Source organism: Phyllostomus discolor, chromosome 5 (assembly GCF_004126475.2).
Source record: "Phyllostomus discolor isolate MPI-MPIP mPhyDis1 chromosome 5, mPhyDis1.pri.v3, whole genome shotgun sequence".
In the NCBI taxonomy this organism is placed as follows: Eukaryota; Metazoa; Chordata; class Mammalia; order Chiroptera; family Phyllostomidae; genus Phyllostomus; species Phyllostomus discolor.
In genome coordinates, this window is record NC_040907.2 from 163153274 (window position 1) to 163169313 (window position 16040).

The following is a 16040-nucleotide window of genomic DNA, read 5'->3' on the forward strand; positions in this document are numbered from 1 at the left end:
ATGGCCCCCAGCAACCGCACATTGATGTTTCTCTCTCTCCCTTCCCTCTCTAAAAATAAATAAATAAAATCTTTAAAAATAAATAAATAAATAAAATAAAAAATAAAAATGCTGACCTTATAAGAGTTAGTAAAAGATCTATTAATTGGGGGGGGCGGGGGGGGGGTGGGAGCCAAAGAAGACCAAAGATTTCCAGAAGCCCCCAGAAGCTAGGGGAAAGAAATGAACAATTGCCTGGAGCCTCACAGGAGGTGTGACCCTGTTAAGGCGTGGTGTTCCCACTCACAGCCTCCGGACGGTGACAGAAACATTTCTGTTGTTCTAAGCCACCAAGTCTGTGGCACTTAGCTACCTCAGCCTCAGGAAACAACTACAGACTCTATTTAAAACAACTCTATGCAAATATTTACCATTGTTTTAAAAAATAACAACAAAGCAATATGGTTTTCTAACCGAGTAGGAAATAAGACTGGTTTAGAGGTGTCCCAAGCCTACCATGGACACTGCTTTTATTATTGCCACTAGATAATCATGTTCTTTGAAAAAATTGTATTTGTTTCACAGTGAATTAAATTTGTAAGTTAAAATGCTCCTGAATTTGGAGTTAATTCTGTATTCTCTTCCCAGACCAGATTTTTAAATTTTTTTAATTTATAAAAAGCATTATCAAGCACTTTTCAGACTTCCGCAGTTGACAAGTTTACTTGTTTTTTTTTTCTCATCTTTTTCTGGAATATTGCCAATGCGAATCCAGCTTGTTCTGAAAATAAGGTCCTTTAATTAACTAATCCTTTAGAGACGACATATGGTAACCAGATTAAAGATTAAAACAAGGACACAGAATAGGTCTGCCCAGGGACAATTAGCGAGCCTCTTTGCAGCCTCCACCATGATTACATAATCTCACTCTTGGTGGGAGGCTGGCCCTCAGGAAAGGGAGGGAGGTCTGGAGGAAGTTTCAAGAGTATTCTCTCTCCTACCTCCTCCTTTTAGATATTCTTTTGGAGATTGTGATGCTGATGCAAGGGGAAAGGGAAGGCATTTTTTAAAAGACTACTTGAGGTTCCTCCCCACCAAGTACTTTCTTTAAAAATGTAAATTGTCCCAAAGGCATAGGAACATTGCTATTGCCCTTGCTCTCTCCAGCAGTGGTGGCTATTTGTTTGAAGGAGTAAATGCATCAAGGTCTCTGCTTAAAGAAACATCCGACTTGATTTCCTGCAGGGTAAGAACAGCGGCAGACGGTGGCAAATAAGGGCAGGGCCAGAGTAATTGCCGCCTGGGGAGAAACTCCATTTACTCCCTTGGAAAGCATGCTGGGATTGTCCACTGCAGCCACAACCCCCTCCCTAAACTCTCCCCTGAAGACCTGCCTACCAGTGAGGGCGAGAGCTGAGTTAAACTGAAAATCTTTTCCTGTTGTCTTCCGGGTGCCTTGACATTTGTTAAACGTGCTGGACAATTGTTTTAAATATTGATATACGCTGGTCTCTGCCATGTCAGTCGAGTGCGTGTTTCGGTCAAATGCACGGTGAGCTCTGTGGTTCTGGGAGAAAGAAGCCAGAATGACAGATTTGGTCTGAATCCATTCCAGAAGTTCTGGGCTCCTAGCTTATTCCGGCAGCTGAAGGAGAGCGACAGGAACCTCACCGCCACGGGCAGCCACTGCTCTGTCCCCGCCACCCCCCACCCCCACGCCACAGCATGCAGCAATCAGACAGAATAATGCCCCCCCCCCAGATGGTCGCATCCTAACCCTGGAGCCTGTGAACATGCCACCAGGGAAGAGGGTGGCCTTTGGAACCAGGGTAGGGTGAGGACACGTTCTTTCCTGGAGCTCCAGGCCAAAGGCAGGCCGGCCGCCGACACCGCTTTAGCTTCCTGAGACATTTGGCTTCGGACCTCTAGACCTGCGAGATAATCCATTTACATTGTTTTAAGCCACTGGTTTGGTGGTAATTTATTACAACAAAAAACTAATACAGGTAGGAAGTTCTAGTTTGTTTTTTTTAAGATTCAATTTATTTTTAGAAAGGGAAGGGAGGGAGAAAGAGAGAGAGAGAGAGAGAGAGAGAGAGAGAGAGAGAGAGAGAGAGAGAAACATCAATGTGCAGTTGCTGGGGGCCGTGGCCTGCAACCCAGGCATGTGCCCTGACTGGGAATCAAACCTGAGATGCTTTGGTTCACAGCCCATGCTCAATCCACTGAGCTACGCCAGCCAGGGTGGAAGTTCTAGTTTTTAAAAAAAGAAAGAAAGGAGGAGGAAGAAAAAAGAAAAGCAGGCCTCAGAGTCCCTTCCGCCTTGGTCCCGCAAAGGTGTTAGTATGGAAGCAACCTACTGTATTTTTCGGGCCATAAGATGCATCTAGGTTTTAGAGGAGGAAAATAGGAAAAAAAATTTCGAAGCAAAAATGTGGTAAAATATTTAATAACATAAATAACATCATAATGTTTCACCAATGTAAATGTAAAGCTACATTCAGACTATAAGATGCACCCCCATCTTCCTCCTACATTTGGGGGGAACATGCATCTTATAGTCTGAACAATACAGTACTTTATCAAGTCACTGTCCTTGAAAAGGCTGGGAAGGTGAGTCTGAAGGCCAAGGCCACACGTTCCACGGACGGCATCAGGCCTGGGCCGAAGGCTCATTGATTCTTGAATGCTTTGTCACAGTTACCAAGTTCAGTGTTTTCTCTCTTACCATCCCCCTGCATTCACCCTCGCCCGGTACAGATGCTCCTCCACTTACAAGGGGGTCACGTCCCAGTAAACACTCTGTAGCTTGAAAATGTCATTAAGTCGAAATTGCATTTAATGCACCTAACCTACCAGACACCAGAGTCTGCCTAGCCGCCCTTACACGTGCTCAGGACACTTTCCTCAGTCTTCCCTCGGGCAAAGTCAGCGAACGTGGGGCACGCACCGGAGGGTGTTGGCTGTGTATCCCCGTGACCGCCCGGCTGGGAGCTGTGGCTCCGGCCCAGCATCGCATGAGAGTAGGGTCCTACAACTGGCTAGCCCCGGAAAAGATCATAATTCCGAGTATGGTTTCCATTGAATGCTTTTCATTTTCATACCATTGTCAAGTCAAAACAGCTTAAGTTGAACTATCGAGACAGTTTATATACAAGTGTGCGGCTTGTAAACTGCACATTTAATATGGTCTCAATACAGACCTAACTCAGCACAAAACCAGCTCGAAAGGGTCCTATCCCGTTGAATAGGACACTAAGTCGCCTTGCAGAGACAGCAGACCAAAACTGCAAGTCATGCAGCCAAAGCATGTGTAGGAGAACTCTGACCCCCAGCTGCCCCGGAACCAAAGGCTCACCCCTCCCCTTTCCCCTGTACAAATGAAACCAAAGTACCAGGACAAGACCAGAACTTGAACCCTGGAACCTTTTCAGAAGCAAAGGGTCTGTTGTCCAGGAAGACTCGGTGTTGACACCCTTTACCATGAATGGCCAAGCTCCAAGGTCCTGCAATTGAACCTTGCCCCCACAGGACTTCTGCCCACCTGTTCCCTCTGACCCCTTAAAAACCCTTAATCTAGTTCAATGAGCAAGATGGTTTTGAGATACCATTAGGTCTCCCATCTTCTTCCTTTTCTTAATTTTTTTTTGTAGGGGGAGAGAAACATTGATCTGTTGTTTCATTTATTGATGCATTCATTGGATGAATCTTGTACGTGCCCTGACTGGGGATCAAACCTGCAACCCCAGTGTAAGGGTGGGGGATCAACTGAGCTACCCAGCCAGAATCAGGTCTCCCATCTTCTTGATCAATAAACCTCACTCCAAACTCTGATGTTTTGAATTTTAGCCTTTTAAAGCGCCAGGCACACAAACTTGGGTTCGATAACACAGCCTTTGCTTTCAGTAAGTGGTGGATTACAAACGCCCGTCCTTCTTTGAACTCCAGTCTTTATGTAGAGCAGCGAATACACTGACAACTGAGAGAACAGCAAGAGCATCACCCGTTTCGTGGAAAGCAAGCCCATCACGGCGACAGTGCCTGAGCTTCCTGCGGCTTCCTCACCACAGGTGTCACGGTGGCCGGCGAGCCGGGGGGAAGGAAGCAGCACGCGTGGGGAGCAAATCGGGGGAACACGCACTCTTTGTGTTAGTTCTCGCGCTCTGTTACCAAGCTTGCGTTCTGCTCGCGTGGCCCCCTGCAGTATGTATAACTGCACGAATCATGAGCAGTTAAACCTGACGCACGACTGAAGGGGCGGCCCATTTGCCAGCAAAAGACAGCTTCCTCCTCTAAAAGCAACAGCGACCTGCGTTGGATTTTCCAGGGGGGGCGAGTGGGCTGTGTTTTCAAAGGGAGTGCGCACGACTGTGTCAAAGAAACCCACGTGGGGGCGAAACAGCAGCGCGCACGCCCACCCGGAGACAGCTGGCCCGCCGGCCACGTGGAGACGAGGACGTGCAGTGTGGAACTAAATAAGGAAGGCTCTGACGCTCCCTGGGAAGAGCGCCTGTCACTCTGAAGAGGCACTGGGTGAGTCCTGGTGGCCATCTGGGTAAATCTCTTCACAGACATCGTTTCTTCTCCAAACGGAGGGCCTGCCCTCCACCCCCGTTTAACCACGGATGGCTCCCACCCACCTGATACTGGGCAGCGGCCCTGGAAGGAGCACCCCCAAACAACTCCCCGTAACAGGAGGTGGCTGCCACTGCATGTCACCTCGGAGCTCAGTTACATGGGGGTCTTTCCACTGGACGGAGGAAAAGCACATCCTGCCGTGGGCCCTTCTGTAAGGTAGGTTTGACTCGATGGTCCTGCTGCTGTCGTAAAATGCCTTTACCAACTCCCGAAGTGGGAGAGGACAGCCGGCGAGAGCTGATTGGAGGACTCAGAAGGTCCCAGGCCTCTGGGGACCGACTAGCTGACCCTTCACATCCTCAGGGAAATCCAGCCCAGGGAGCCTGTGACTCACCCACAGTCCCATTGTTAACGGCAGAACGGGGCTTAGGACCCCGGCACCCAGAAAGGCCCGTGCTGGGCCCTCACTGTGCAGCGAAACCCTGATGGTCTTACGTATTGTGCCCCCGAGGCTGCTGAGAAACTCACACTGCCGCTTCCTGGCCCTACACGTTAGAAAAATTGGGAGGGCGACATCCTTTCATCTGCTGTTTACTTTGTCTGCACACTGATAAAATGTTTTTGTGCCCATAACAAAATGCGCTTGTTTCCCATGAGATTAAATCTGGTATTTACTTAGGGCTTAAACCTGGGCACACGGAGGTGTCCTCGCTGTCTCGTTTCCTCCTAGGAAGGGCGGTGGAGGGCGGGGATCTCGGCAGATGCAGGCACTTGCTCATGAAGAGACCCTCTGTCACTGTTCCCAGAAATCCCTGGACACCAGCTAATGCTCTTTGCACGCGTGTGCCCCGCCCTGGTGGAAGCGGCCGTGCTAACCGTGCTATCTTATCTTCACGACAGCACCAGGAAGCGAGGACTGTCATTATCCCATTTCCCGAAGAGGAAACGGAACCCAGGGGCGGTTAAATGGCGCGCCCGAGGTCACCCAGGCAGTGCCGTGGAGCCGAGGCTCGAGCTGGGGGCCCTGCGACTCCAGAGCCGCCTGCACTGCTTCACAGTGGGTGACAAACCCCTTTTGCACTAAGGCGTCGATTTAGAATCTGACACATTTTAGATAGACATAAATCAAAGTATAAAAAGATCTTAGGAGGTAGTGTTAAAATTACATACGCGAACAAATTCAAAACACCTCACAGTCCACAAAAAAGACAAATGGCATATTCATTACAAACATTTGCTATTTTTCCATTTGAACAAACTGTCAAAAGACCTCCCCTCGACTAAGCATCTTCTGTTCCTCCTGGTTGAAAAGTAAGGGAACGGCATTCCCTTCATAAAATTGCCTGACCCCGACTTCCGGAGCATTCGGGTTGGGCTTGGCTTGTTATCTGAAAGATGGTTTTTCTTTATTAAGATACAAGAAAGAATTTTTTAAGTGTAACAGATAGGACAATCAATACACCTGTTCTCCCTGGAAATAGGGTTTAATAACAGGCTCCCGGCCCAGCCAGAGGACAGACAAAGCCACAGCCAGCTCCATTCACGTTGCTCACTGTCCTCACCTAAGAAGCAAACAGCAGGCTCCAGAAAAAGCCAGGTGTCTTCGGTGTCTGTGCCCGGCATTTATGTCTGTGTGCCGGCCAAATGGATTTTCTCTTTGATGTCCCTTTCTCTCGCATGTGCAAGGACAATGTAATTTAATTGGAAGCACCATCAACCTAGTTTTTAAAACCAACTTCAAGCACACTGCTCTCGTCCGCAATTAGGGCAGGGCCCTGGAAAAAGTACCTACGTTTCATTCGAAAACTGATCTCTGAAGCGCTTGTGCGTGAGCCGCACTATAGTCACGGGGACTTTTCAAGGGTGGAACTGCTTTGTCCCGTGGAGGGAAGGGTAAGCGGCTTCTCGTGAGGCTCTCTCCCCAAGCAGGGCACTGCGGCTGCGGCTGAGTGCGAGGCCCTCCCTGAGCCTGGGTGTGTGAGGAAGACAGGGGAAGGGGAAGTTCCCTGGAGAACTAGAAGATGGAACTGTGCCATAGGGACAGTTCAGTTCGAGGGCTTGTGGCTCTTTCTGCTGATGCAGTTCCCATTCAGGGCAGGGCGGGTGAGAAAGTGGACAGCGCAGCGGACACTGGGAAGAACTCTGAAACCTCACGGATGCTCAAGAGTTGCAGGAGGCTTAGAAATCAGTGGGGTGCTTGGGCGCGTCCGCCTCAGAGGATGAGAAGGGAGCGGCAGTGTGAGGAGGCTGCACGGAGAGGTCCGACAGCCACAGAGGAAGCCCTGCACCAGGTCTAGTCATCGCACATCTTTCTTAAAATTGCTCCTCCAAAGGCCGTGTGACCTGGGGCCATGTTGATACTGGCCCCTGAAGCAACCAGATGCTCAGGCCAGAGAGGAGCCCATTTAGGATTAGGAGGTCGGTCCACAGGACCTCAAAGAGGCTGCCCGCCAAATGAAAAAAAACTAGAACACCTTCCCTGATCCCATCTACGGAATCCAGAGGATCTGAATTCTTCGTGTCGATACACAAATGCAAGTAGCTTTAATATTTGTTTAAAGCCTTTTTAAAGAAATGCTTAAGAGTCTATAAACCCCCTTGAGTCACAGTGTGGAATGCAACCTAATAACTGGAACCACTGGACCAGGCCACGGCTTAAGGAAACCCGAGTGTTTATGTGGTGCCTGCCCTTGGGTCTACTCCCTGTCAGAACCCCAGGCTGGAGTGTGGACGGCTGAAAATGAACACTTTCTCTGGGTTAAGAGAATCAAAACTTCTGCTTTCTCACCAGGTTAAGAGAATAAAAATTGCATAGAATGGAAATGTCAAAACCAATTACACACGCAGCTCGGAACGTCATTTTCCTTTTTTTCAGGAACCGCTCGCCTTAGCGTTAATCGAGGCAAAGTCTGCAGCATTGCAGCTCTGCAAAACTTCCATAAAACCGCTCAGTCCCTAATTTTGTCTTCTTTGTTGCTTTTCAGTTCACTTCAAGAAAAAATTTTTTCCACCAACCATCTCCTACTTCAGGAATGACTTTGACAACCCCTCATAAGCCTGCATATTTTGTGACAGATCTATGATTATATTTAAGCAGCCTTGGGCGGGGGGAGCACGCTCACGCTTTGTCTGCCGCCCTGATTTTAAAGCCAGCGCTGAGCTCACTGAAGTTCTAATGAGAGCCTTCCGCATCTGCAAAGGAGGGGGGAGGTGGTTGGGACTCAGAGAAAGGGATGGTTATCATTAATAAATAAAAGCAAATTAAATAAGCCACACTGAGCAAGTCAGTCGGTATGGACCTCACCCTTCTGGAAAACTAAGGCAGGGCGAGCTGAATGGTCTAGTTGGGTGCGAAGATCCGTGGGGAGACCGGATCTTCTCCTGCATCCCAGGAGAAGGATGCAGAAGGCTCTGATTTTGTTCTGGGGGTCCTGAAAGGTCGCCAGTGGATGTGGCAGGGAATCAGGTTCCCTCCGATTACAAGGAAGAGCTGGACGACCATCAGTCACAGCTGTAAATAAACAGAGTGGCCAGAAACAATCATCACTCCCCATTGCCCAGCGTTTCCGAGCGGAGACTCAGTGCTCAACTGGCAAAGGGCACGTGAAAGTGTTGTTTCCTCTGAGTTAGAGAGGAAACTGGGAAACGAAAGGCTAAAGGCGCCTTCCCACTCCAAGAATCTAGGATTCCCTGATGTTGGACAATCAATAACATACTCCAGGGCTCGCTTTCCTCATCTGGAAAGTGAGGACCTTGACACGAGATAGGTAGGTATCTGAGGTCTCTTCCAGCCTGAGATGGTATAAACTGGCACTGCTCAGGCATCCCAACTCACTGTCCAATGTGGAAGAGGCTAGGGAGCGCCTCTGGGCCTTGCTCTGAGGTCTTCCCTGTAATCCGGGCGGAGTGCGGGCTGAGGGCGTGAGCCTGCCAAGTTCCTGAAGCACCGCTGCAAAAGGCAATCGGTCACATACCTGAAGTCAAAACACTGATCAAAGAGAGGTTTTCTGAAGCTTATTCCAGAAAATGTCCATCAACAAGAGCCTTGGGAAAAATGCCTTAGAGTCCTTTTTGTGGAACTGAAGGGTGCTCACGGGGAAGCTCATGTTGAACTTGGCTGGGAGAGTACATTTCAGGTCTAAACAGGAAACTCCTGAGCAGGGAGGAAGCACAACTTTCCCAGAAGGCCGCTACGTCATGCCTCATCCCAGTGACTTGGTTTCTCGGCCCCTTTAGTGCTTAGTACACCATAGGCGCTCGAAAACGTCTGAATGAACAAAGTAAGTTTTATAGAGGGGAGATGTCTGTTTTTAAGAAATCTATTCCATATTAATATATTCACTTCAGATGTACACTATATAACATCTTTTAAAATTACCTTGACAACTGGAGTTGAAACAACAGCAAGGTAAATTCTTTTGGTGGGGGGCATCTGGGACAGCACAGGGACATGTGTCAGGGCTACCAGGCTGGGTAAGACCCCAGATGCCCCGAGGCCACCCCCTGACCTGCTCCCTAATCACTGACTGAATCGCTCCCTGGCTGAGCGAACCTTGCTGCTCAGGAAAGCCAGCAGTCCCCGTGCACAGGGAAAAGGTGTTTGCACTAATCCGAAAAGATCTATTGTCTTGTTGTCCCCTCTCAGCTTTTGGGGAAAGTGAGAACAGGGCTCCCTTGACTTATAAAAGTGAAATGCAAAGACTTTCAAAACTCTGCTTACAAAAGTTGGGGCTCTGGGCCCCAGCCAGGGAGTTCCTGCCTGGTGAGCTGACACTGGGTAAAGCGATGAACTGGCTGGGAGAATCTCTCCAATCCCGTCCCACTGCCCAGGGTATCTTCCCACTCGCCCCCAATACTTGCTGCAAGTGCCAGTGGTTCATCCCCCAAGCATGGTGCGCTTGGTGCGCTTGGTGCGCATGCTCATGGTAGTCATGAGATGCAGCCTCCCATTCAGCTCCACAGCCCACTGCTCCCTCTGCAGCCTCCCGTCCTAAGTGGGGCTCCACGTGGTTGGTGAAGATGTAGCCGATAGAGGGCCCAGCGTGTTACCCTTCCAAGGACAGAGCCTTTGCAATAACAATGACTCCGTCTGAGGCAGAGACGGCAGGTGGCAGCGAATGTGGACAGGGTGCAGACCACCAGACTGCGCGACGCTCAGCGTTTCCCGACCAGCAGTCAGGACACGTCAACTGAAGAGGCAATGGAATCTTTTAAATCAGAGCTATTTTGAAAAATTCAGGATGTGTGGTTGACAAATACATGTTTCGCTAACTTTTACTTGTAAGACTAACCATGTCCTCTACTGAAACAATTTTTTTAAATTCTCAATGGGGGGAGCTAGTCTGTACCCCATTGAAGGAGTGACTGGAGTCTAGTTACTCGCATGAAAGTGTTGTCTCTCGGAGTAGACTGTACATTCATTGACAGCAAGGACCTTGCCCTAATAATCTCCACAGACATAGTTCATGGTGGCAGACCCACTGCAGTTTGCACGATATATATGGGATGGATGGATAGATGGATGGATACAACCTAGTGGCGCCCACAACCTAAATTATAGGTGCTGTAGGGACTGAGATTGTACAGAAAAGAATGGATATTTAAAAAGAAGACAGTAGAGAAGCAAGTAGGGAGGGAAGTGGAGAGCAGAGCGCCCTTGGGCCACCTGGTTTGGAGGGAAGACCAAGAAGGTTCTAGGCAGACAGGAGGGGCTCTCTGCGCCATTGCTTCTGCCAAAGGCGTGTGTTTAGGTCATCTGTAAGGTTCTTTCTGGCGTGAAACCCTCTTGAACTACACATTGTGAACCTGTAGTTGTTGGGTGCAGGGGAGCACAGGCGGTCAGCTGCCTTCGTCAGGAGATCAGCTGGAGAGTGGCAGGGGTTTCTGAGCACTATTTTAAGGACAGCCTTTAAGTTTTCAGCATAATTTGCATGAGGAGCTATTTGTCCTGCTACAAGAGGAAATACTTGTATTTAAAAAACTCTACAAACACGAGCCAGAGCCCCGTGCCATCGCATTGAATCCGAACATTCTTTTAGCCTCCCTCTCCTGTGGAACAATGCTGCCGATTCCTCTGTGTGAACCTGCCAACGTGGAGGCAGGGAACAATGTGTCCCACAGCCATCCCACCACACCCAGCCAGCCCTTTTCCAGCTGAAACCTGACCTCTGCTTCTTGTTCTAAGCCACTATGATTGCAAGGTGCAGAGATTACCAAAAACTCTATACACATACACAGAGTTGCCGTGAGCAAATTGCTTCAAGTGCATTCGAGTTCAAGAGCATGAGAGAAGAAAACCTCGCACAGCATGCTCGTGTCCTGTAATGTTTATCATCTGAGACCCCAGCCAATACGTCTAGCCTCCAGGTCCCTTTTCCTCTCCCAGCCCTGGGTTAGGGCAACCGGCTTGGAATTAGAGCAGCAACACTGTGCTGACCAGGAGGGGAAACAGGAGACCGAAGTCGGGGTGAGACTAGAGGGATGAAGACTGTGGAGGCTGTGGTGTGGGAATTGCCTCGATGCAGTGGCAGCCCCCACGTCGACTTCTAGGCTGGCTAAACCGGAAGTCGCAGAACGTCAGGTGGTAGGCAGCTCCTAAGGCAGTCAGTCGCAGTGCTTCCTGTGTCCTGGTCTTCACACTTTTCTTGAGTAGTGACTGGACCTAGTGACTTACTTCTAAGGAATCTGGCAAAAGTGATGGGCTGTCACTCCTGAGATCAGGCTACAAGATGACTCTGGCTCTGTCTTGCTCACCCACTCTCTCGTGTTCTCACTCCCTCGCTGCCGTGTAGTAACCTGCCTTATGGAGAGGCCCATGCGGCCAAGAACTGAGGGAGACCTCTGGCCAGCAGCCCATGAGAAGCTGGAGGCTCCTGCCAGCCCCACATAAACGAGCTGAGAAGCAGCACCTCCCCCAGTCAGCCTCGAGGGGCCTGCAGGCCGGCCAGCACCTTGATCACAGCTTGTGACAGGCCACATTCCCAGCCTGCAGAAATTATAAGAGAATGAACCTTTTTTATTTCAAGCCTCTGGTTTGGAAGTCATTTGTTTTTACCCAGCCATAGATAATTAATTGCTATAGACTGAATGTGTCTGACCACCCCCACCAAAGTCTTAAGTTGGAACCTAATCCCTAATGAGATAGTATTGATTAGGACGTGAGGCCTTGGGAGGTGGTTAGGTCATGAGGGTGAAACCTCACGAAGGGGGTTTATTAATTGTTTTTATAAGAGACCCTAGAGAGCTCTCTCGCTCCTTCCGCCACGTGAGGACACAGAGAGACCAGAGTCATCTATAAACAAGGAAGTGGGACCTCATCAGACACCTGGCAGCACCTTGGTCTTGGACTTCCCAGTCCCCAGAGCTGGGAGAAATAAATTTCTGTTGTTTCTAAGCCACCCAGTCTAAGATATTTTGTTATAGCAGCTCAAACGGACTAAAGCATTAATATAGTTTCTAAATCAATTAAAAAATGGAGAGAGAAGAGGAAAGAGATGCACAGGGTACAGGTGGAGCGAAGGACCACACTACCCGAGTACCCGAGCCCTGATTAGGCAGCATTTTCACATGTCCAGTTTCTCTCTCGGCCACATCAGCCTTCCTGACTGATGGTTTGATTCCAGGGACCAGAGCTGGGGTCTGAGCAAAGGGACTCATAGGCCGAAGGCACCTGTGCCGATAACACTCACTTGCTCCACAGAGAATGTGCGGGGTCAAGTTCTCACGGCCACAGCTACAGCTTGTCAATCACCCTGCTGAGCAGTGTGATTTTTTTTATTTTCTGCCTGGGGACACATGGGACCATAGTGGATAACAGCAATGTATGGCTATTTTAAGACCTTATAAATACCGAATGCCTCATATAACTCATGCATATTTAAAATGACTATCTGGTGCCTTGTATGCATTGTGTATGTTATGAATATTTAATACCTATTTGTTTTTTCTTCCTTTTTGATTGTTCTTGTTAAAAAAGTATTTTCTTAACCTATTTTTACTGATGCCACCTGCTTTACTGGTCACATCTGTGCCACACTCTTACCTTGCCCAGAATGCCTTCTGCGTAGCCTATCAAACTCCTACCCATCCTCCAAAGCCCAGCCTTAGTCCCACCCTCTTCAGAAAGCCTGTCCCAACACTCCAGCCTGTGGTGTGCTCGAGCTGGCTTACACCAGCTCTAAAAAGCAAATTGGTCATTTTTCAGGAATTTTGAGAGCTGGTTATTGAACACAGGCATTATTAAAAATCATATTACGTAACTTACAGTGAAAGGTTACAACCTTACATTGAAATAAACTGTATTAGAGATAAAGGTAGTAAAGGCTCGGAACTTATCCTTTCCAAACTGTTACAATACATTTGACTATAATCGACGCTTGGATTTATTTATAGCATATTGCACTACTGTGGTGGAAGTACTCCATTTACACCACGGAAAGTGGAGCTTTCATTTTCTTCCCAGGAAGATGGTTGTTAAGCATTTCCCAGCAGCGCCACCGACTCCAGCCAAAGGAATCCCTCTACATCCTAAACTCTCAGAGCACTTCCTGTCTTTCCTGCTCCATAAATGGGCATTTTCACAGCTGCTGCCTTAGATACCAGGTAACTTCCTGTGCATGTGTACACGTGTGTGTACACATTTTCTCTCCCTAACTGGGTTGTTGCCACCTTTAGGGGCAGAGACAGTGTCCCCTTTGGCCTTCCTGAACCCCGTTCTCCTTTAATGACAGAACACAATGCTCCCCCCGATATAGTGTGGGAGCCAGTCTCCCGGCTCCCTGGCTCTCCCACGGCTCTCACTTGCACCATCGCCCCTAGTCCCACTCTGGCTCTTGGCCTCGCCCTGCAGCTGCTCTCCTGTTCCTGCCCCACATTAGCCCGCACCATGGATGCAGCGATATATCTCTACCAAGGGTTTGAAGCTCATGGACTGAAGAACAGAACTGGCGATAATTCAACATCAGGAATCACTGCCCCCAATATATCCATTCTCGTCATTAAGGCTCTCTCCATGTCCTTTTTTTTTTTAGATTTAATTAATTTGTTTTTAGAGACAGACAGGGAGAAAGAGAGGGAAAGAAACATCCATGTGTGGTTGCCTCTCGTGCCCGCAGCCCAGGCATGTGCCCTGACTGGGAATTGAACCAGTGACCCTTTGGTTCACAGGCCAGTGCTCAATCCACTGAGCTACACCAGCCAGGGCTCTCCATGTCCTTGCTCCTTGGTCCCTTTTTTCTTGGCCCCTCTCCACCAGGACCCTATCTCTATGAGTAAGGGTTCCCAAGCTGCTGTTTCCTTATCCACCAAGGGAAAAACCACGGTCGTCTACCTTTATGATGCCAAGAGATTTTTTCTGAATCCCTCCCCAACTACAGATTCATCTTTGTATATTGAGATAAAAAAGATTATAATAAAAATTCTCAACAAAGTGAGTATAGAAGAAATATACCTTAACATAAAGGCCATATATAACAACCCCATAGCTAATGTTACAGTCTATGATGAGAAGCTGAGCGCTCTTCTTCTAAGATCAGGAAAAAGACAAGGATGCCCACTGTTGCCACTTCCATTTAACATAGCATTGGAAGATCCAGCCAGAGCAAGTAGGCAAGACAGACAATAAAAGGTAGACAAGTCAAAAGGAAAGAAGTCTTTAGAAACTGTCTCTGTTTGCAGATGGCATGGTATTATATACAGAAAATGCTAAAGATGCCATCAAAAAAAAATTGTAGGATACAAAATCAATACACAAAAGTCACTTGTGTTTCTATGTATGCATAATAAACTTTCAGAAAGAGACTTTTTTTAAAAATCCCATTTACAATTACACTTTAAAAATATCTGGGAATAAATTTAATCAAGGAGGTAAATTTTATCACTGAAAACTGTAAGACACTGATAAAAGAAACTGAAGAAGGCACAAAGAAATGGAAAGATATTTCATGCTCATAAATTGGAATGATAAATATTGTTAAAATGCCCAAAGTAACCTATAGAATCAATGCAATCCCTATCAAAATTCCAAAGGCATTTTTCACAGAAAGAGAAAAAAACAACACTTTTATGAAACCACAAAACACTTTGCATAACCAAAGCAATCTTGAGAAAGAAGAACAAAGTTGAAGGCATCCCACTTCCTGATTTCCAACTATATTACAAAGCTACAGTACCCAGAACAGTGAGGTACTGGCAGAAAATCAGACGCAAAGAGTGACGGAACAGACTACAGAGCCCAGGAATAAACCCATGCAAATACGGTCAATTAATTTATGACAAAGGAGCCAAGAATATACAATGGGGAAAGCACAGTCTCTTCAACAAATGGCATTAGAAAACTGGACAGCCACATGCAAAGGGATGCAACCAGACCAGTATCTTACACCACTCACAAAATTAACCCCAAATAAAGACTTGAACAGCAGATCCCAAACCACAAAACTCCTAGAAGAAAACATAGGCAATAAAGCTCCCTGGTGTGAGTCTTGGCAATGATTTTTTGGATTTAGTAACAAAAGCAAAGGCAATGAAAGCAAAAATAAACAACAGGGACTACATCAAACTACAAAACTTTTGCAAAGGAAAAAAATAATAAAAGCATCAACCAAATTAAAAGGCAGCCTACACAATGGGAAAAAAATGTTTGTATATCATATATTTGATAAGGCATTCATATCCAAAATATATAAATAACTTATACAACTCAATAGCAAGAAAGGCCAAAAACAAGCTGATTAAAAAATGGGCAGAGGATGTGGACAGACTTTTTCCCCAAGAAGACGAACCAATGGTCACCAGGTACATGAAAAGGTGTTCAACATCACCAGTCATCAGGAAAATGCAGATCAAAACCACAGTGAGACATCACCTCACACCTGTTAGAATGGCTCTTATCGGAAAGACAAGAAATAAATGTTGGTGACGATACACAGAAAAGGGAACCCTCAAGCACTGTCAGTGGGAGTGTAAATTAACTGGCACAGCTCTATGGAAACCAGTATGAAGGTTCCTCAAAAATTAAGAACTACCATATGACCCAGCAATCCCACTTTTGAGTAATTATCCAAAAGAAGAACAGGATCTTGAAGAGATATTTGCACACCCATATTGACCACAGCATTATTTATAATAGCCGGGAGGTGGAAACAACCTGAATTTTCCTCAACAGATGAATGGAGAAACCAAATGTGGTATATATGCACAATGGAATATTATTCAGCCTTAAAAAAAACTGTTAAGAAGGTAAATTTGTTATTTTTAATAAAAAAAATTTTACAGGAAGGGAACAAACTAATCTTCCCATTCTAAAAATACACGACTCTCTCATAGGACTCTCGACACAATACGAGACAATCATACGTGAGCTTGATATAAATTATTTTTGGACTCTGATTTGGAAATATCTGGGTCACTCTTCACCGCCATCACTGTGGGATGAGAGGTATGTTGAATGACGTGTCCACGTGTTGCCGTGAGCCCACTTGTAG